This window comes from Engystomops pustulosus, chromosome 3 (assembly GCF_040894005.1).
Source record: "Engystomops pustulosus chromosome 3, aEngPut4.maternal, whole genome shotgun sequence".
NCBI classification, from domain to species: Eukaryota; Metazoa; Chordata; class Amphibia; order Anura; family Leptodactylidae; genus Engystomops; species Engystomops pustulosus.
Genome location: NC_092413.1, coordinates 49,806,657 through 49,828,774, shown reverse-complemented (window position 1 = coordinate 49,828,774; position 22,118 = coordinate 49,806,657).

Sequence of the window (22,118 nt, the reverse complement as noted above, 5' to 3'; positions counted from 1 at the left end):
AAAAAATTTACACCAGAGGGTTGAGGTCGGGCCGGATGTAGGACTTGAAACAGTCCGACTTCCACCTACCCAGCTTTTTTATGGCTTCATCACTCATCCCGCACGAATGCGCTGTTGTAGCAGCACCAATGCGAAAGGAGTGTGTGCCAAACTCTTTGGGGTTAAAGCCTAAGAAAAACAGGGATTTTTTAAAAACAGAATGAAATTGGTAACGGGTAAGAGGCTTCATGGATTTGTGCAAAAGGAAATTACCGGACCCCGCCGGACGTTTAAGGGAATAATCAAAAATCAAAGCCACGGGGCATGGTTCCGAACCGGCGGGATTTATAGTTAACCAGGTGCCCCTTCCGAAAATATCGGTTTTAGAGCGACGAATCCGAAGATTTATCGCAGAGGGAGAAGCGAGGACGTCTGTTTGCGACAAGCCGCCGTGTTTAGTAGAGCTAGGAGGAATTAATTCACTGACCCGAAGGGCACCGAAAAATGCAATGGAAAAAGCTGCTTTAAACAGGGACGCCTCAAAGGCATCCCTGCAAACTACATCTAGAATGGGGATGATACGGTTAAACAGGGGAAGGGATACCGGCCTGCGGGAATCGTGAGAAGAATTCTCACGCTTCCAACCTTTTAACAACTGTTTAACTAGGAACATTTTAGTGATATCAGGGAGGTCATGTAATTTTAACATAAAAGCAAGGGCTGCTAAACTACTCCTAGCCTTATGAAATGATGCTCCCTGACCCTTTAAATGTGCCAACCAATCTAATGATTTCTGGAGGATTTCTGATTTCTCTGCGGGTATGATACCGCCCGAGAAGGTTAACCATTGTTCCCAGGAGGTGGCATATTTCCGCCATGTAGAAGCTGAGATGGAGTTCCTTACTAAGCCCGCAAGTTGCTCGCGGCCAGGTTCCATAAGAACTGGGGGCATTCTATCCCGGACTCGTCTGCAGACCCGTGTAACACTCTGAACATCTGAAACTGGGAACGAGACAGGGCGTTAGCCATGTCGTTCGAAGATTCAGGAACGTACCTAGCCCGCAACCAGATGTTATGTTGTAGACAGCAAAGTACAAGATGCCGCAGCAGCGCCAGTACAGGGGCTGAAGAGGAGGACAGACTATTTACTGCCCGCACTACAGAAATATCATCCACCCACCACCGTATCCTGTAACCTGCCAAGGATGAGCCCCACAGTTCGACCGCTACAACTACAGGGAAAAGCTTCAACAGGGTGGGATTATTGACAAGGCCGTGCTGGAGCCAGGAAGGGGGCCAAGAGTCTCTACACCACTTCTGCTTAAATATGGCTGCAAAACCATTACCGGTAGAGGTGGCCATAAATAGTTCCAGGGAATAATTGTCTGACTCAGGCTCCTGGAGGATGCCTGACCCATTGAATTCTTGAAGGAATACCTGCCAAACACGCAAGTCCTCTTTCAAGGGTTTGTTTATCCTGATGAAGTGGGAGGGATTAGTAGTACCTTTTGTGGCCAGGGACAGGCGGCGGGAAAATGCCCGCCCCATGGGAATCACCCTACACGAGAAATTTAGTAAGCCTAGAAGAACCTGAAATTGTTGTAGGGTGGCCTTTTTCTTGCTAAGAAAGAAATCAATTTCCTGCCGCAAACGGACCACTTTCTCCTCGGGTAAGCTGAATGCCATTTTTATGGTATCAAGTTCTATACCCAGAAAGGATAAATTTTTAACAGGACCGACTGTCTTGTCGGCGGAAAGGGGAACCCCGACAAACTCCATGAGCGAAGAGAAAGACTGGAGGAGGTGTAAGCAAGTGTCGGAGTCCCCCTGACCGACAAACAAGAAGTCGTCCAGGTAGTGGGTCATTGAATAAATTCCTGTCTCGTACCCCACGAGCCACTCCAAAAACGTGCTAAAAACTTCAAAGTAATAGCAGGAAATGGAGCAGCCCATGGGGAGGCACATGTCGTAAAAATAGCCACCTTCTAAAAAACAACCTAATAAGTGGAAACATTCCGGATGGACGGGGAGCAATCTAAAGGCCGACTCGATGTCCGATTTAGCTAGCCAGGCCCCAGGACCCGCGCGCTGCACTAAGTCAACCGCCCTATCGAAGGAGACATACGTAACCGCCGCATCCTCCTTCGATATAGCGTCATTGACCGAGGAACCCTTTGGAAAAGATAGGTGGTGGATTAATCTAAACTTACCAGGCTCTTTTTTGGGAACCAGGCCTAAGGGTGAAATGCGAAGATTGGGAAATGGCGGATCTAAAAAGGGGCCGGCCATCCTACCTAGGGAAACTTCTTTTTCAACCTTATCCAGTGCTAATACCGGATTATCTTTAACTGAAATTAAATTCCCACATTTAACCAAAACTGAGGTGGGCTGGTGGGGAATATAAAACCCGTGACGGAAACCGTCCTCAAGCAGGTGTGCTTCCCGTCTCTTTGGGTACAGACTTAACCAATGACTTAGCCTGTTGGCGTTCACTGGCGTTCTCGGATTGGGAGGGGTTGGCTTGCTTGTTGCGCCTGAAACATTTAAGGGCAGAATGATTGCCTCCGCAGATTGAACACTCGTGCCTAAACTTGCACGCGGAGAAGAACCTGCAGTGACCCTCATTGTAAAGCCAACATGCTCCCGTGGGCTTGTGCACCGCAGAGGCAGGCTGCTGAGCTGCCCCCGCGGTGGTTCCCTGAAAGGGGCGTTGAGTGCGTTGGGCAAGAATCATTTGGATCCACGTATCGGTAGCTTTAGAAGCCCAACCGATGTGTGGGTTAAGTGGGAGGCTACGACGAAACTCTTCGTCGTACCTCCACCAGGCGGCACCACCATGAAGCTTAAACGCGTTCATGATGGTGTCCATATATACAAATAGATCTGGGGCTGAGGCTGGAGAATTTTGCGTGATAATGGAACCAAATACCGCAAACGCCTGCAGCCAGTTATGGAATGTCTTGGACACCCTCATCTTCCTCTCTGATCCTTTTTCATAGGATCGCTCCTTATCGACCGTAACATGGTCTACATTAAGGAGCGACCATATGTCTATATAGTCTCCCTTTCTAATCTTCTCCTTTGTCTCTTCGGGGACATAAGTACCTAGGGGAGCTACTCTGCAGAACATGGTATCCTTAAATGTGTTACCCTGACCTGCATTAGCTAAAGTCCCTACACCCCCAGGTATATCCTGACTACCTTCTAATTGAGTGAGCAGCGATCTAATGGATGTGATGACCTCTGTGTTTTTGTGGGATGAGGTAATGGCCGGGAGGCCACTGAACTCACCGTTTGAAGTCTTCGCTTGCGGAGCTGACGTGTCCTGGCGGGAAGGCTGTGATCTGTCCAGTTCAGATGGCTGGTGAATGATGTCGGAACTGCGAGGAGGAGCTCGAGAAACTTGACTGCCGTGACGAGAAGACCTCTGGGACTGCGGTGGCTGAAGACGTGCTGAGGATCTGTCTGCGGATTCCTGGCCGGTTGCTGGATATGTGGATGTCCGCCTGGAGCGCTTGGACAGGCGGTGAGGGGAGTCTCTGTGGCGTTGACGTGAGTCACGGAAGTGGGTGCGGGTGTGTGAGCGCGCCCCTTCGCGGCCACTGGAACCCGGGGACGATGGACTGCTATGGTGTCTGCGGCGTCCTCCGTGATGATGGTGGCTGAGACCTGGTGAACGGTGGTGCCCCCTAGGCATGGAGGTCTCTACCGCATCCAAGGTATGTAGAGAGGCCTCGGGTGAATAGGAGAGGAGGAGGGAAGGGGACCTGCCCAGGGATCCAGGGCTGTAAGCTTGGCTGGGCCGAGAGGCATGGAGAGGGGTAGAAGAGGGCCGGGGTGCAGGCTGGAGACAGCGCTGCTGGCGGCTGCTGCGTAGGTGGGGGGTATGTGAGGGGGAGGGCCCAGGGCTAGCAGGGGAGTAGGCCCGGGGCCTGAGATGAGGCCTGGGACTGGCAGGGGAGTAGGCCCGGGCCCTTGGGCTGACAGGGGAGTAGGCCCGAGGCCTGGGATAGGGCCTGGGACTGGCAGGGGAGTAGGCCCGGGCCCTGGGGCTAACAGGGGAGTGGGCCCGGGGCCTGAGATGGGGTCTGGGGCTACTGGGTGAATAGGCCCGAGGCCTGTGATGGGGCCTGGGGCTGACCGGTGAGCAGGCCCGAAGCCTGCGGGCAGCTGTAGGGGAGGCCCGGTACCTGGTGGCCGAGCCGGGGCTGCCCGGGGTACAGGCCCGAGGCCTACTGGAAGGCACGGGCCTCCGTGCCGAGTAGGCCTGAAGCCTACCTCGAGGTGCCCGGAGGTCCGGGGAGGCTCCGGACTGGCTGGGGGAGGGCCGGCCCTGCGAGTGGGAGGAGCCGGAGGAGGATCGTTGGCGGGGGGAGCACGTGGAGCCGCGGTAGCCCTGCAGCGGAGCGCGGGCTGGAGTGAAGGCCGCGGGCTCCTGGGGGTGCCGGAGGTGAGCAGAGCGGCGGGAACGCGGGCGCCGCTGGGAGCGGGGGAGCGCCGCACCGGCCGGAGGCTCAGGGGGGGGCGACACTGCGCTGGGAGCCATTACCGGCTCGGGCCTGGCCTGCAGGTAAGGGGACTGGAGCTGGGCGCAGGGGGAGGAGGGGGGGAGGGAGTGCTGGCGGGACAGGTTGGTGGGGTGGGAGGATGAACGGGCCGCAGCGGTGTGGAGCCGGGGGGGGGACCGCGCGGGAGCACTGGGGTGCCGGGCAGGGAAGCGGGCAAAAGCGCTGGGGTGCCGGGCAGGGGATGCAACGCGCTTACCCCTTGCAATCTTCTCTGCAGGGATACCCCGACGATCCTCTGGAGCTGATGGTGTCCCACGTGGTCCAGGCGACGCCATCTTCTTCTGGCCCGGGCCGCGTTTCCTGGTTGGTGCTGGAGATCCTGGACTCAGACGGACAGGAGGCCTGATCTTCCTCACGGGACGTCCTCTTTCTTCTGCCAGCTGCCCACGTGGAGGAGGTGAGGAGCACTGGGTGGGTGGTGGTGACAGGGTGGCGGGCCGCCGGGCGGGGGTGGTGGCTGTACCCTCCAGGGTGGAAGCCACTGCAGGAGGATTCGGTCCTGGGAGATGGGTGTCCTCTTCTTGGACGTCCGCTTCTTGGGCCGACCCTGCAGCAGGGCGCTGCAGGAGGGTATCCAGCCAGGCTGAACCCTCCAGGGCCACACGTTGACGGATTTGATCTTCTAGGGAAGCCATGCTGGGTATTTGCAGAGGTGTCTCTGACTTCTCGCCTCTTCGGTCCAGGGGGCAGAAGGAAAGAGGCCCCCCCCACGTGCGCTCGAACTTTTTAAAACCACTGGGCGGGTCCTTACCCGCCCCCATACACCGCCTCCTGTGACCTCACACAGGAGGAGTAAAAGGCCAAGCCCCAGAACTTCCGGAAAGCTCCAAACCACCCCCTACAGTCCTCCGCCCCTTCTCTAGTTGCTTTGGGGCTTATTATGGAGAACATTTAAGTTCCCTACATCCAACCTATTGTGCCAGTGCCCCCCCCCCTCCACTAGCCTTCTAAGTGGAACCTGTCAAAGTAGGTTATGCCAGCTTGATTTTTACAGCATTTTGCTCCAATTCCACACGTTTTTGCAACATCTAAAGGGATCGTGGCAAAGTAGTTAGAAGTTGTGCAAATGGGGGTTGATGCAGATCACAAAAGATTAAAAGGTGATGGCAGCACCCCCAGCATGTGTGGCATCTATTTTCCTGGAAGGCAGGTGTCTTGATTTTAGGAGCTTGCAAGCGCCATTTTCTGTGCATGGCAATAGAAGCTTGGCAGTGGGGTTTCAAAATGGCCGCCCCCAGAGGCAGAAAAATACAAAATGGCTGCCCGCAGAAGAAAGCATGAGGCTAGTTTGCATCCCACGGAACACTGTGCAGGTCACAGTGGGATGCCTTGGAAACTGGCACCATGACATCATAAAGGGCCCTGTTCTGCTGGCAGCTGTGGCTGTCTCACTGCTCATTCCAGCTCTGCAGCTCTTCCAGGAGGCAGCGGGAGATGTTGTGCACTGGGGCAGTCATCTCTGGGTTCATGGAAACCCCAGGAGGGGTAATGGCCCGTGCCAAGCAAGTTGGGCTTAGGGAAGATTTAAAGCGCATAGCAGACCATAATGCTAAAAGCACAAAAATCATGCATCATGTTCTTTTGCATGGGATTACAGGGCTGTCTTCTTTAGTCCTGCATACAGATATGTTTTTGGAGCATAATAGCGGCAGGGCAAGTCTTAATCTAGACGTCCCCACCCCCAGCTTTATCAATGCAAAGTAGAATCAGCCTGGGCTGCTTGCCCCTGTCTGCTAAACACCAGTCTTTATTAATCCTGTTAAAAGTCAAACTTTTGCTTTGGAATGAAAGGTCTACATCTAGGGGAAGTGTCTACCTGGGTGTAAGACTTGCTTCATGGAGAACATTTAAGTTCCCTACATCCAACCTATTGTGCCAGTGCCCCCCCCCCCCTCCCCTAGCCTTCTAAGTGGAACCTGTCAAAGTAGGTTATGCCAGCTTGATTTTTACAGCATTTTGCTCCAATTCCACACGTTTTTGCAACATCTAAAGGGATCATGGCAAAGTAGTTAGAAGTTGTGCAAATGGGGGTTGATGCAGATCACAAAAGATTAAAAGGTGATGGCAGCACCCCCAGCATGTGTGGCATCTATTTTCCTGGAAGGCAGGTGTCTTGATTTTAGGAGCTTGCAAGCGCCATTTTCTGTGCATGGCAATAGAAGCTTGGCAGTGGGGTTTCAAAATGGCCGCCCCCAGAGGCAGAAAAATACAAAATGGCTGCCCGCAGAAGAAAGCATGAGGCTAGTTTGCATCCCACGGAACACTGTGCAGGTCACAGTGGGATGCCTTGGAAACTGGCACCATGACATCATAAAGGGCCCTGTTCTGCTGGCAGCTGTGGCTGTCTCACTGCTCATTCCAGCTCTGCAGCTCTTCCAGGAGGCAGCGGGAGATGTTGTGCACTGGGGCAGTCATCTCTGGGTTCATGGAAACCCCAGGAGGGGTAATGGCCCGTGCCAAGCAAGTTGGGCTTAGGGAAGATTTAAAGCGCATAGCAGACCATAATGCTAAAAGCACAAAAATCATGCATCATGTTCTTTTGCATGGGATTACAGGGCTGTCTTCTTTAGTCCTGCATACAGATATGTTTTTGGAGCATAATAGCGGCAGGGCAAGTCTTAATCTAGACGTCCCCACCCCCAGCTTTATCAATGCAAAGTAGAATCAGCCTGGGCTGCTTGCCCCTGTCTGCTAAACACCAGTCTTTATTAATCCTGTTAAAAGTCAAACTTTTGCTTTGGAATGAAAGGTCTACATCTAGGGGAAGTGTCTACCTGGGTGTAAGACTTGCTTCATGGAGAACATTTAAGTTCCCTACATCCAACCTATTGTGCCAGTGCCCCCCCCCCCCTCCACTAGCCTTCTAAGTGGAACCTGTCAAAGTAGGTTATGCCAGCTTGATTTTTACAGCATTTTGCTCCAATTCCACACGTTTTTGCAACATCTAAAGGGATCATGGCAAAGTAGTTAGAAGTTGTGCAAATGGGGGTTGATGCAGATCACAAAAGATTAAAAGGTGATGGCAGCACCCCCAGCATGTGTGGCATCTATTTTCCTGGAAGGCAGGTGTCTTGATTTTAGGAGCTTGCAAGCGCCATTTTCTGTGCATGGCAATAGAAGCTTGGCAGTGGGGTTTCAAAATGGCCGCCCCCAGAGGCAGAAAAATACAAAATGGCTGCCCGCAGAAGAAAGCATGAGGCTAGTTTGCATCCCACGGAACACTGTGCAGGTCACAGTGGGATGCCTTGGAAACTGGCACCATGACATCATAAAGGGCCCTGTTCTGCTGGCAGCTGTGGCTGTCTCACTGCTCATTCCAGCTCTGCAGCTCTTCCAGGAGGCAGCGGGAGATGTTGTGCACTGGGGCAGTCATCTCTGGGTTCATGGAAACCCCAGGAGGGGTAATGGCCCGTGCCAAGCAAGTTGGGCTTAGGGAAGATTTAAAGCGCATAGCAGACCATAATGCTAAAAGCACAAAAATCATGCATCATGTTCTTTTGCATGGGATTACAGGGCTGTCTTCTTTAGTCCTGCATACAGATATGTTTTTGGAGCATAATAGCGGCAGGGCAAGTCTTAATCTAGACGTCCCCACCCCCAGCTTTATCAATGCAAAGTAGAATCAGCCTGGGCTGCTTGCCCCTGTCTGCTAAACACCAGTCTTTATTAATCCTGTTAAAAGTCAAACTTTTGCTTTGGAATGAAAGGTCTACATCTAGGGGAAGTGTCTACCTGGGTGTAAGACTTGCTTCATGGAGAAGATTTAAGTTCCCTACATCCAACCTATTGTGCCAGTGCCCCCCCCCCCTCCACTAGCCTTCTAAGTGGAACCTGTCAAAGTAGGTTATGCCAGCTTGATTTTTACAGCATTTTGCTCCAATTCCACACGTTTTTGCAACATCTAAAGGGATCATGGCAAAGTAGTTAGAAGTTGTGCAAATGGGGGTTGATGCAGATCACAAAAGATTAAAAGGTGATGGCAGCACCCCCAGCATGTGTGGCATCTATTTTCCTGGAAGGCAGGTGTCTTGATTTTAGGAGCTTGCAAGCGCCATTTTCTGTGCATGGCAATAGAAGCTTGGCAGTGGGGTTTCAAAATGGCCGCCCCCAGAGGCAGAAAAATACAAAATGGCTGCCCGCAGAAGAAAGCATGAGGCTAGTTTGCATCCCACGGAACACTGTGCAGGTCACAGTGGGATGCCTTGGAAACTGGCACCATGACATCATAAAGGGCCCTGTTCTGCTGGCAGCTGTGGCTGTCTCACTGCTCATTCCAGCTCTGCAGCTCTTCCAGGAGGCAGCGGGAGATGTTGTGCACTGGGGCAGTCATCTCTGGGTTCATGGAAACCCCAGGAGGGGTAATGGCCCGTGCCAAGCAAGTTGGGCTTAGGGAAGATTTAAAGCGCATAGCAGACCATAATGCTAAAAGCACAAAAATCATGCATCATGTTCTTTTGCATGGGATTACAGGGCTGTCTTCTTTAGTCCTGCATACAGATATGTTTTTGGAGCATAATAGCGGCAGGGCAAGTCTTAATCTAGACGTCCCCACCCCCAGCTTTATCAATGCAAAGTAGAATCAGCCTGGGCTGCTTGCCCCTGTCTGCTAAACACCAGTCTTTATTAATCCTGTTAAAAGTCAAACTTTTGCTTTGGAATGAAAGGTCTACATCTAGGGGAAGTGTCTACCTGGGTGTAAGACTTGCTTCATGGAGAACATTTAAGTTCCCTACATCCAACCTATTGTGCCAGTGCCCCCCCCCCCCCTCCACTAGCCTTCTAAGTGGAACCTGTCAAAGTAGGTTATGCCAGCTTGATTTTTACAGCATTTTGCTCCAATTCCACACGTTTTTGCAACATCTAAAGGGATCATGGCAAAGTAGTTAGAAGTTGTGCAAATGGGGGTTGATGCAGATCACAAAAGATTAAAAGGTGATGGCAGCACCCCCAGCATGTGTGGCATCTATTTTCCTGGAAGGCAGGTGTCTTGATTTTAGGAGCTTGCAAGCGCCATTTTCTGTGCATGGCAATAGAAGCTTGGCAGTGGGGTTTCAAAATGGCCGCCCCCAGAGGCAGAAAAATACAAAATGGCTGCCCGCAGAAGAAAGCATGAGGCTAGTTTGCATCCCACGGAACACTGTGCAGGTCACAGTGGGATGCCTTGGAAACTGGCACCATGACATCATAAAGGGCCCTGTTCTGCTGGCAGCTGTGGCTGTCTCACTGCTCATTCCAGCTCTGCAGCTCTTCCAGGAGGCAGCGGGAGATGTTGTGCACTGGGGCAGTCATCTCTGGGTTCATGGAAACCCCAGGAGGGGTAATGGCCCGTGCCAAGCAAGTTGGGCTTAGGGAAGATTTAAAGCGCATAGCAGACCATAATGCTAAAAGCACAAAAATCATGCATCATGTTCTTTTGCATGGGATTACAGGGCTGTCTTCTTTAGTCCTGCATACAGATATGTTTTTGGAGCATAATAGCGGCAGGGCAAGTCTTAATCTAGACGTCCCCACCCCCAGCTTTATCAATGCAAAGTAGAATCAGCCTGGGCTGCTTGCCCCTGTCTGCTAAACACCAGTCTTTATTAATCCTGTTAAAAGTCAAACTTTTGCTTTGGAATGAAAGGTCTACATCTAGGGGAAGTGTCTACCTGGGTGTAAGACTTGCTTCATGGAGAACATTTAAGTTCCCTACATCCAACCTATTGTGCCAGTGCCCCCCCCCCCCCCACCCTCCACTAGCCTTCTAAGTGGAACCTGTCAAAGTAGGTTATGCCAGCTTGATTTTTACAGCATTTTGCTCCAATTCCACACGTTTTTGCAACATCTAAAGGGATCATGGCAAAGTAGTTAGAAGTTGTGCAAATGGGGGTTGATGCAGATCACAAAAGATTAAAAGGTGATGGCAGCACCCCCAGCATGTGTGGCATCTATTTTCCTGGAAGGCAGGTGTCTTGATTTTAGGAGCTTGCAAGCGCCATTTTCTGTGCATGGCAATAGAAGCTTGGCAGTGGGGTTTCAAAATGGCCGCCCCCAGAGGCAGAAAAATACAAAATGGCTGCCCGCAGAAGAAAGCATGAGGCTAGTTTGCATCCCACGGAACACTGTGCAGGTCACAGTGGGATGCCTTGGAAACTGGCACCATGACATCATAAAGGGCCCTGTTCTGCTGGCAGCTGTGGCTGTCTCACTGCTCATTCCAGCTCTGCAGCTCTTCCAGGAGGCAGCGGGAGATGTTGTGCACTGGGGCAGTCATCTCTGGGTTCATGGAAACCCCAGGAGGGGTAATGGCCCGTGCCAAGCAAGTTGGGCTTAGGGAAGATTTAAAGCGCATAGCAGACCATAATGCTAAAAGCACAAAAATCATGCATCATGTTCTTTTGCATGGGATTACAGGGCTGTCTTCTTTAGTCCTGCATACAGATATGTTTTTGGAGCATAATAGCGGCAGGGCAAGTCTTAATCTAGACGTCCCCACCCCCAGCTTTATCAATGCAAAGTAGAATCAGCCTGGGCTGCTTGCCCCTGTCTGCTAAACACCAGTCTTTATTAATCCTGTTAAAAGTCAAACTTTTGCTTTGGAATGAAAGGTCTACATCTAGGGGAAGTGTCTACCTGGGTGTAAGACTTGCTTCATGGAGAACATTTAAGTTCCCTACATCCAACCTATTGTGCCAGTGCCCCCCCCCCCCTCCACTAGCCTTCTAAGTGGAACCTGTCAAAGTAGGTTATGCCAGCTTGATTTTTACAGCATTTTGCTCCAATTCCACACGTTTTTGCAACATCTAAAGGGATCATGGCAAAGTAGTTAGAAGTTGTGCAAATGGGGGTTGATGCAGATCACAAAAGATTAAAAGGTGATGGCAGCACCCCCAGCATGTGTGGCATCTATTTTCCTGGAAGGCAGGTGTCTTGATTTTAGGAGCTTGCAAGCGCCATTTTCTGTGCATGGCAATAGAAGCTTGGCAGTGGGGTTTCAAAATGGCCGCCCCCAGAGGCAGAAAAATACAAAATGGCTGCCCGCAGAAGAAAGCATGAGGCTAGTTTGCATCCCACGGAACACTGTGCAGGTCACAGTGGGATGCCTTGGAAACTGGCACCATGACATCATAAAGGGCCCTGTTCTGCTGGCAGCTGTGGCTGTCTCACTGCTCATTCCAGCTCTGCAGCTCTTCCAGGAGGCAGCGGGAGATGTTGTGCACTGGGGCAGTCATCTCTGGGTTCATGGAAACCCCAGGAGGGGTAATGGCCCGTGCCAAGCAAGTTGGGCTTAGGGAAGATTTAAAGCGCATAGCAGACCATAATGCTAAAAGCACAAAAATCATGCATCATGTTCTTTTGCATGGGATTACAGGGCTGTCTTCTTTAGTCCTGCATACAGATATGTTTTTGGAGCATAATAGCGGCAGGGCAAGTCTTAATCTAGACGTCCCCACCCCCAGCTTTATCAATGCAAAGTAGAATCAGCCTGGGCTGCTTGCCCCTGTCTGCTAAACACCAGTCTTTATTAATCCTGTTAAAAGTCAAACTTTTGCTTTGGAATGAAAGGTCTACATCTAGGGGAAGTGTCTACCTGGGTGTAACACTTGCTTCATGGAGAACATTTAAGTTCCCTACATCCAATCTATTGTGCCAGTGCCCCCCCCCCACCCTCCACTAGCCTTCTAAGTGGAACCTGTCAAAGTAGGTTATGCCAGCTTGATTTTTACAGCATTTTGCTCCAATTCCACACGTTTTTGCAACATCTAAAGGGATCATGGCAAAGTAGTTAGAAGTTGTGCAAATGGGGGTTGATGCAGATCACAAAAGATTAAAAGGTGATGGCAGCACCCCCAGCATGTGTGGCATCTATTTTCCTGGAAGGCAGGTGTCTTGATTTTAGGAGCTTGCAAGCGCCATTTTCTGTGCATGGCAATAGAAGCTTGGCAGTGGGGTTTCAAAATGGCCGCCCCCAGAGGCAGAAAAATACAAAATGGCTGCCCGCAGAAGAAAGCATGAGGCTAGTTTGCATCCCACGGAACACTGTGCAGGTCACAGTGGGATGCCTTGGAAACTGGCACCATGACATCATAAAGGGCCCTGTTCTGCTGGCAGCTGTGGCTGTCTCACTGCTCATTCCAGCTCTGCAGCTCTTCCAGGAGGCAGCGGGAGATGTTGTGCACTGGGGCAGTCATCTCTGGGTTCATGGAAACCCCAGGAGGGGTAATGGCCCGTGCCAAGCAAGTTGGGCTTAGGGAAGATTTAAAGCGCATAGCAGACCATAATGCTAAAAGCACAAAAATCATGCATCATGTTCTTTTGCATGGGATTACAGGGCTGTCTTCTTTAGTCCTGCATACAGATATGTTTTTGGAGCATAATAGCGGCAGGGCAAGTCTTAATCTAGACGTCCCCACCCCCAGCTTTATCAATGCAAAGTAGAATCAGCCTGGGCTGCTTGCCCCTGTCTGCTAAACACCAGTCTTTATTAATCCTGTTAAAAGTCAAACTTTTGCTTTGGAATGAAAGGTCTACATCTAGGGGAAGTGTCTACCTGGGTGTAAGACTTGCTTCATGGAGAACATTTAAGTTCCCTACATCCAACCTATTGTGCCAGTGCCCCCCCCCCCCTCCACTAGCCTTCTAAGTGGAACCTGTCAAAGTAGGTTATGCCAGCTTGATTTTTACAGCATTTTGCTCCAATTCCACACGTTTTTGCAACATCTAAAGGGATCATGGCAAAGTAGTTAGAAGTTGTGCAAATGGGGGTTGATGCAGATCACAAAAGATTAAAAGGTGATGGCAGCACCCCCAGCATGTGTGGCATCTATTTTCCTGGAAGGCAGGTGTCTTGATTTTAGGAGCTTGCAAGCGCCATTTTCTGTGCATGGCAATAGAAGCTTGGCAGTGGGGTTTCAAAATGGCCGCCCCCAGAGGCAGAAAAATACAAAATGGCTGCCCGCAGAAGAAAGCATGAGGCTAGTTTGCATCCCACGGAACACTGTGCAGGTCACAGTGGGATGCCTTGGAAACTGGCACCATGACATCATAAAGGGCCCTGTTCTGCTGGCAGCTGTGGCTGTCTCACTGCTCATTCCAGCTCTGCAGCTCTTCCAGGAGGCAGCGGGAGATGTTGTGCACTGGGGCAGTCATCTCTGGGTTCATGGAAACCCCAGGAGGGGTAATGGCCCGTGCCAAGCAAGTTGGGCTTAGGGAAGATTTAAAGCGCATAGCAGACCATAATGCTAAAAGCACAAAAATCATGCATCATGTTCTTTTGCATGGGATTACAGGGCTGTCTTCTTTAGTCCTGCATACAGATATGTTTTTGGAGCATAATAGCGGCAGGGCAAGTCTTAATCTAGACGTCCCCACCCCCAGCTTTATCAATGCAAAGTAGAATCAGCCTGGGCTGCTTGCCCCTGTCTGCTAAACACCAGTCTTTATTAATCCTGTTAAAAGTCAAACTTTTGCTTTGGAATGAAAGGTCTACATCTAGGGGAAGTGTCTACCTGGGTGTAAGACTTGCTTCATGGAGAACATTTAAGTTCCCTACATCCAACCTATTGTGCCAGTGCCCCCCCCCCCCCCTCCACTAGCCTTCTAAGTGGAACCTGTCAAAGTAGGTTATGCCAGCTTGATTTTTACAGCATTTTGCTCCAATTCCACACGTTTTTGCAACATCTAAAGGGATCATGGCAAAGTAGTTAGAAGTTGTGCAAATGGGGGTTGATGCAGATCACAAAAGATTAAAAGGTGATGGCAGCACCCCCAGCATGTGTGGCATCTATTTTCCTGGAAGGCAGGTGTCTTGATTTTAGGAGCTTGCAAGCGCCATTTTCTGTGCATGGCAATAGAAGCTTGGCAGTGGGGTTTCAAAATGGCCGCCCCCAGAGGCAGAAAAATACAAAATGGCTGCCCGCAGAAGAAAGCATGAGGCTAGTTTGCATCCCACGGAACACTGTGCAGGTCACAGTGGGATGCCTTGGAAACTGGCACCATGACATCATAAAGGGCCCTGTTCTGCTGGCAGCTGTGGCTGTCTCACTGCTCATTCCAGCTCTGCAGCTCTTCCAGGAGGCAGCGGGAGATGTTGTGCACTGGGGCAGTCATCTCTGGGTTCATGGAAACCCCAGGAGGGGTAATGGCCTGTGCCAAGCAAGTTGGGCTTAGGGAAGATTTAAAGCGCATAGCAGACCATAATGCTAAAAGCACTAAAATCATGCATCATGTTCTTTTGCATGGGATTACAGGGCTGTCTTCTTTAGTCCTGCATACAGATATGTTTTTGGAGCATAATAGCGGCAGGGCAAGTCTTAATCTAGACGTCCCCACCCCCAGCTTTATCAATGCAAAGTAGAATCAGCCTGGGCTGCTTGCCCCTGTCTGCTAAACACCAGTCTTTATTAATCCTGTTAAAAGTCAAACTTTTGCTTTGGAATGAAAGGTCTACATCTAGGGGAAGTGTCTACCTGGGTGTAAGACTTGCTTCATGGAGAACATTTAAGTTCCCTACATCCAACCTATTGTGCCAGTGCCCCCCCCCCCCCTCCACTAGCCTTCTAAGTGGAACCTGTCAAAGTAGGTTATGCCAGCTTGATTTTTACAGCATTTTGCTCCAATTCCACACGTTTTTGCAACATCTAAAGGGATCATGGCAAAGTAGTTAGAAGTTGTGCAAATGGGGGTTGATGCAGATCACAAAAGATTAAAAGGTGATGGCAGCACCCCCAGCATGTGTGGCATCTATTTTCCTGGAAGGCAGGTGTCTTGATTTTAGGAGCTTGCAAGCGCCATTTTCTGTGCATGGCAATAGAAGCTTGGCAGTGGGGTTTCAAAATGGCCGCCCCCAGAGGCAGAAAAATACAAAATGGCTGCCCGCAGAAGAAAGCATGAGGCTAGTTTGCATCCCACGGAACACTGTGCAGGTCACAGTGGGATGCCTTGAAAACTGACACCATGACATCATAAAGGGCCCTGTTCTGCTGGCAGCTGTGGCTGTCTCACTGCTCATTCCAGCTCTGCAGCTCTTCCAGGAGGCAGCGGGAGATGTTGTGCACTGGGGCAGTCATCTCTGGGTTCATGGAAACCCCAGGAGGGGTAATGGCCCGTGCCAAGCAAGTTGGGCTTAGGGAAGATTTAAAGCGCATAGCAGACCATAATGCTAAAAGCACAAAAATCATGCATCATGTTCTTTTGCATGGGATTACAGGGCTGTCTTCTTTAGTCCTGCATACAGATATGTTTTTGGAGCATAATAGCGGCAGGGCAAGTCTTAATCTAGACGTCCCCACCCCCAGCTTTATCAATGCAAAGTAGAATCAGCCTGGGCTGCTTGCCCCTGTCTGCTAAACACCAGTCTTTATTAATCCTGTTAAAAGTCAAACTTTTGCTTTGGAATGAAAGGTCTACATCTAGGGGAAGTGTCTACCTGGGTGTAAGACTTGCTTCATGGAGAACATTTAAGTTCCCTACATCCAACCTATTGTGCCAGTGCCCCCCCCCCTCCACTAGCCTTCTAAGTGGAACCTGTCAAAGTAGGTTATGCCAGCTTGATTTTTACAGCATTTTGCTCCAATTCCACACGTTTTTGCAACATCTAAAGGGATCATGGCAAAGTAGTTAGAAGTTGTGCAAATGGGGGTTGATGCAGATCACAAAAGATTAAAAGGTGATGGCAGCACCCCCAGCATGTGTGGCATCTATTTTCCTGGAAGGCAGGTGTCTTGATTTTAGGAGCTTGCAAGCGCCATTTTCTGTGCATGGCAATAGAAGCTTGGCAGTGGGGTTTCAAAATGGCCGCCCCCAGAGGCAGAAAAATACAAAATGGCTGCCCGCAGAAGAAAGCATGAGGCTAGTTTGCATCCCACGGAACACTGTGCAGGTCACAGTGGGATGCCTTGGAAACTGGCACCATGACATCATAAAGGGCCCTGTTCTGCTGGCAGCTGTGGCTGTCTCACTGCTCATTCCAGCTCTGCAGCTCTTCCAGGAGGCAGCGGGAGATGTTGTGCACTGGGGCAGTCATCTCTGGGTTCATGGAAACCCCAGGAGGGGTAATGGCCCGTGCCAAGCAAGTTGGGCTTAGGGAAGATTTAAAGCGCATAGCAGACCATAATGCTAAAAGCACAAAAATCATGCATCATGTTCTTTTGCATGGGATTACAGGGCTGTCTTCTTTAGTCCTGCATACAGATATGTTTTTGGAGCATAATAGCGGCAGGGCAAGTCTTAATCTAGACGTCCCCACCCCCAGCTTTATCAATGCAAAGTAGAATCAGCCTGGGCTGCTTGCCCCTGTCTGCTAAACACCAGTCTTTATTAATCCTGTTAAAAGTCAAACTTTTGCTTTGGAATGAAAGGTCTACATCTAGGGGAAGTGTCTACCTGGGTGTAAGACTTGCTTCATGGAGAACATTTAAGTTCCCTACATCCAACCTATTGTGCCAGTGCCCCCCCCCCTCCCCTAGCCTTCTAAGTGGAACCTGTCAAAGTAGGTTATGCCAGCTTGATTTTTACAGCATTTTGCTCCAATTCCACACGTTTTTGCAACATCTAAAGGGATCATGGCAAAGTAGTTAGAAGTTGTGCAAATGGGGGTTGATGCAGATCACAAAAGATTAAAAGGTGATGGCAGCACCCCCAGCATGTGTGGCATCTATTTTCCTGGAAGGCAGGTGTCTTGATTTTAGGAGCTTGCAAGCGCCATTTTCTGTGCATGGCAATAGAAGCTTGGCAGTGGGGTTTCAAAATGGCCGCCCCCAGAGGCAGAAAAATACAAAATGGCTGCCCGCAGAAGAAAGCATGAGGCTAGTTTGCATCCCACGGAACACTGTGCAGGTCACAGTGGGATGCCTTGGAAACTGGCACCATGACATCATAAAGGGCCCTGTTCTGCTGGCAGCTGTGGCTGTCTCACTGCTCATTCCAGCTCTGCAGCTCTTCCAGGAGGCAGCGGGAGATGTTGTGCACTGGGGCAGTCATCTCTGGGTTCATGGAAACCCCAGGAGGGGTAATGGCCCGTGCCAAGCAAGTTGGGCTTAGGGAAGATTTAAAGCGCATAGCAGACCATAATGCTAAAAGCACAAAAATCATGCATCATGTTCTTTTGCATGGGATTACAGGGCTGTCTTCTTTAGTCCTGCATACAGATATGTTTTTGGAGCATAATAGCGGCAGGGCAAGTCTTAATCTAGACGTCCCCACCCCCAGCTTTATCAATGCAAAGTAGAATCAGCCTGGGCTGCTTGCCCCTGTCTGCTAAACACCAGTCTTTATTAATCCTGTTAAAAGTCAAACTTTTGCTTTGGAATGAAAGGTCTACATCTAGGGGAAGTGTCTACCTGGGTGTAAGACTTGCTTCATGGAGAACATTTAAGTTCCCTACATCCAACCTATTGTGCCAGTGCCCCCCCCCCCCTCCACTAGCCTTCTAAGTGGAACCTGTCAAAGTAGGTTATGCCAGCTTGATTTTTACAGCATTTTGCTCCAATTCCACACGTTTTTGCAACATCTAAAGGGATCATGGCAAAGTAGTTAGAAGTTGTGCAAATGGGGGTTGATGCAGATCACAAAAGATTAAAAGGTGATGGCAGCACCCCCAGCATGTGTGGCATCTATTTTCCTGGAAGGCAGGTGTCTTGATTTTAGGAGCTTGCAAGCGCCATTTTCTGTGCATGGCAATAGAAGCTTGGCAGTGGGGTTTCAAAATGGCCGCCCCCAGAGGCAGAAAAATACAAAATGGCTGCCCGCAGAAGAAAGCATGAGGCTAGTTTGCATCCCACGGAACACTGTGCAGGTCACAGTGGGATGCCTTGGAAACTGGCACCATGACATCATAAAGGGCCCTGTTCTGCTGGCAGCTGTGGCTGTCTCACTGCTCATTCCAGCTCTGCAGCTCTTCCAGGAGGCAGCGGGAGATGTTGTGCACTGGGGCAGTCATCTCTGGGTTCATGGAAACCCCAGGAGGGGTAATGGCCCGTGCCAAGCAAGTTGGGCTTAGGGAAGATTTAAAGCGCATAGCAGACCATAATGCTAAAAGCACAAAAATCATGCATCATGTTCTTTTGCATGGGATTACAGGGCTGTCTTCTTTAGTCCTGCATACAGATATGTTTTTGGAGCATAATAGCGGCAGGGCAAGTCTTAATCTAGACGTCCCCACCCCCAGCTTTATCAATGCAAAGTAGAATCAGCCTGGGCTGCTTGCCCCTGTCTGCTAAACACCAGTCTTTATTAATCCTGTTAAAAGTCAAACTTTTGCTTTGGAATGAAAGGTCTACATCTAGGGGAAGTGTCTACCTGGGTGTAAGACTTGCTTCATGGAGAACATTTAAGTTCCCTACATCCAACCTATTGTGCCAGTGCCCCCCCTCCACTAGCCTTCTAAGTGGAACCTGTCAAAGTAGGTTATGCCAGCTTGATTTTTACAGCATTTTGCTCCAATTCCACACGTTTTTGCAACATCTAAAGGGATCATGGCAAAGTAGTTAGAAGTTGTGCAAATGGGGGTTGATGCAGATCACAAAAGATTAAAAGGTGATGGCAGCACCCCCAGCATGTGTGGCATCTATTTTCCTGGAAGGCAGGTGTCTTGATTTTAGGAGCTTGCAAGCGCCATTTTCTGTGCATGGCAATAGAAGCTTGGCAGTGGGGTTTCAAAATGGCCGCCCCCAGAGGCAGAAAAATACAAAATGGCTGCCCGCAGAAGAAAGCATGAGGCTAGTTTGCATCCCACGGAACACTGTGCAGGTCACAGTGGGATGCCTTGGAAACTGGCACCATGACATCATAAAGGGCCCTGTTCTGCTGGCAGCTGTGGCTGTCTCACTGCTCATTCCAGCTCTGCAGCTCTTCCAGGAGGCAGCGGGAGATGTTGTGCACTGGGGCAGTCATCTCTGGGTTCATGGAAACCCCAGGAGGGGTAATGGCCCGTGCCAAGCAAGTTGGGCTTAGGGAAGATTTAAAGCGCATAGCAGACCATAATGCTAAAAGCACAAAAATCATGCATCATGTTCTTTTGCATGGGATTACAGGGCTGTCTTCTTTAGTCCTGCATACAGATATGTTTTTGGAGCATAATAGCGGCAGGGCAAGTCTTAATCTAGACGTCCCCACCCCCAGCTTTATCAATGCAAAGTAGAATCAGCCTGGGCTGCTTGCCCCTGTCTGCTAAACACCAGTCTTTATTAATCCTGTTAAAAGTCAAACTTTTGCTTTGGAATGAAAGGTCTACATCTAGGGGAAGTGTCTACCTGGGTGTAAGACTTGCTTCATGGAGAACATTTAAGTTCCCTACATCCAACCTATTGTGCCAGTGCCCCCCCCCCCTCCCCTAGCCTTCTAAGTGGAACCTGTCAAAGTAGGTTATGCCAGCTTGATTTTTACAGCATTTTGCTCCAATTCCACACGTTTTTGCAACATCTAAAGGGATCATGGCAAAGTAGTTAGAAGTTGTGCAAATGGGGGTTGATGCAGATCACAAAAGATTAAAAGGTGATGGCAGCACCCCCAGCATGTGTGGCATCTATTTTCCTGGAAGGCAGGTGTCTTGATTTTAGGAGCTTGCAAGCGCCATTTTCTGTGCATGGCAATAGAAGCTTGGCAGTGGGGTTTCAAAATGGCCGCCCCCAGAGGCAGAAAAATACAAAATGGCTGCCCGCAGAAGAAAGCATGAGGCTAGTTTGCATCCCACGGAACACTGTGCAGGTCACAGTGGGATGCCTTGGAAACTGGCACCATGACATCATAAAGGGCCCTGTTCTGCTGGCAGCTGTGGCTGTCTCACTGCTCATTCCAGCTCTGCAGCTCTTCCAGGAGGCAGCGGGAGATGTTGTGCACTGGGGCAGTCATCTCTGGGTTCATGGAAACCCCAGGAGGGGTAATGGCCCGTGCCAAGCAAGTTGGGCTTAGGGAAGATTTAAAGCGCATAGCAGACCATAATGCTAAAAGCACAAAAATCATGCATCATGTTCTTTTGCATGGGATTACAGGGCTGTCTTCTTTAGTCCTGCATACAGATATGTTTTTGGAGCATAATAGCGGCAGGGCAAGTCTTAATCTAGACGTCCCCACCCCCAGCTTTATCAATGCAAAGTAGAATCAGCCTGGGCTGCTTGCCCCTGTCTGCTAAACACCAGTCTTTATTAATCCTGTTAAAAGTCAAACTTTTGCTTTGGAATGAAAGGTCTACATCTAGGGGAAGTGTCTACCTGGGTGTAAGACTTGCTTCATGGAGAACATTTAAGTTCCCTACATCCAACCTATTGTGCCAGTGCCCCCCCCCCCCCTCCCCTAGCCTTCTAAGTGGAACCTGTCAAAGTAGGTTATGCCAGCTTGATTTTTACAGCATTTTGCTCCAATTCCACACGTTTTTGCAACATCTAAAGGGATCATGGCAAAGTAGTTAGAAGTTGTGCAAATGGGGGTTGATGCAGATCACAAAAGATTAAAAGGTGATGGCAGCACCCCCAGCATGTGTGGCATCTATTTTCCTGGAAGGCAGGTGTCTTGATTTTAGGAGCTTGCAAGCGCCATTTTCTGTGCATGGCAATAGAAGCTTGGCAGTGGGGTTTCAAAATGGCCGCCCCCAGAGGCAGAAAAATACAAAATGGCTGCCCGCAGAAGAAAGCATGAGGCTAGTTTGCATCCCACGGAACACTGTGCAGGTCACAGTGGGATGCCTTGGAAACTGGCACCATGACATCATAAAGGGCCCTGTTCTGCTGGCAGCTGTGGCTGTCTCACTGCTCATTCCAGCTCTGCAGCTCTTCCAGGAGGCAGCGGGAGATGTTGTGCACTGGGGCAGTCATCTCTGGGTTCATGGAAACCCCAGGAGGGGTAATGGCCCGTGCCAAGCAAGTTGGGCTTAGGGAAGATTTAAAGCGCATAGCAGACCATAATGCTAAAAGCACAAAAATCATGCATCATGTTCTTTTGCATGGGATTACAGGGCTGTCTTCTTTAGTCCTGCATACAGATATGTTTTTGGAGCATAATAGCGGCAGGGCAAGTCTTAATCTAGACGTCCCCACCCCCAGCTTTATCAATGCAAAGTAGAATCAGCCTGGGCTGCTTGCCCCTGTCTGCTAAACACCAGTCTTTATTAATCCTGTTAAAAGTCAAACTTTTGCTTTGGAATGAAAGGTCTACATCTAGGGGAAGTGTCTACCTGGGTGTAAGACTTGCTTCATGGAGAACATTTAAGTTCCCTACATCCAACCTATTGTGCCAGTGCCCCCCCCCTCCACTAGCCTTCTAAGTGGAACCTGTCAAAGTAGGTTATGCCAGCTTGATTTTTACAGCATTTTGCTCCAATTCCACACGTTTTTGCAACATCTAAAGGGATCATGGCAAAGTAGTTAGAAGTTGTGCAAATGGGGGTTGATGCAGATCACAAAAGATTAAAAGGTGATGGCAGCACCCCCAGCATGTGTGGCATCTATTTTCCTGGAAGGCAGGTGTCTTGATTTTAGGAGCTTGCAAGCGCCATTTTCTGTGCATGGCAATAGAAGCTTGGCAGTGGGGTTTCAAAATGGCCGCCCCCAGAGGCAGAAAAATACAAAATGGCTGCCCGCAGAAGAAAGCATGAGGCTA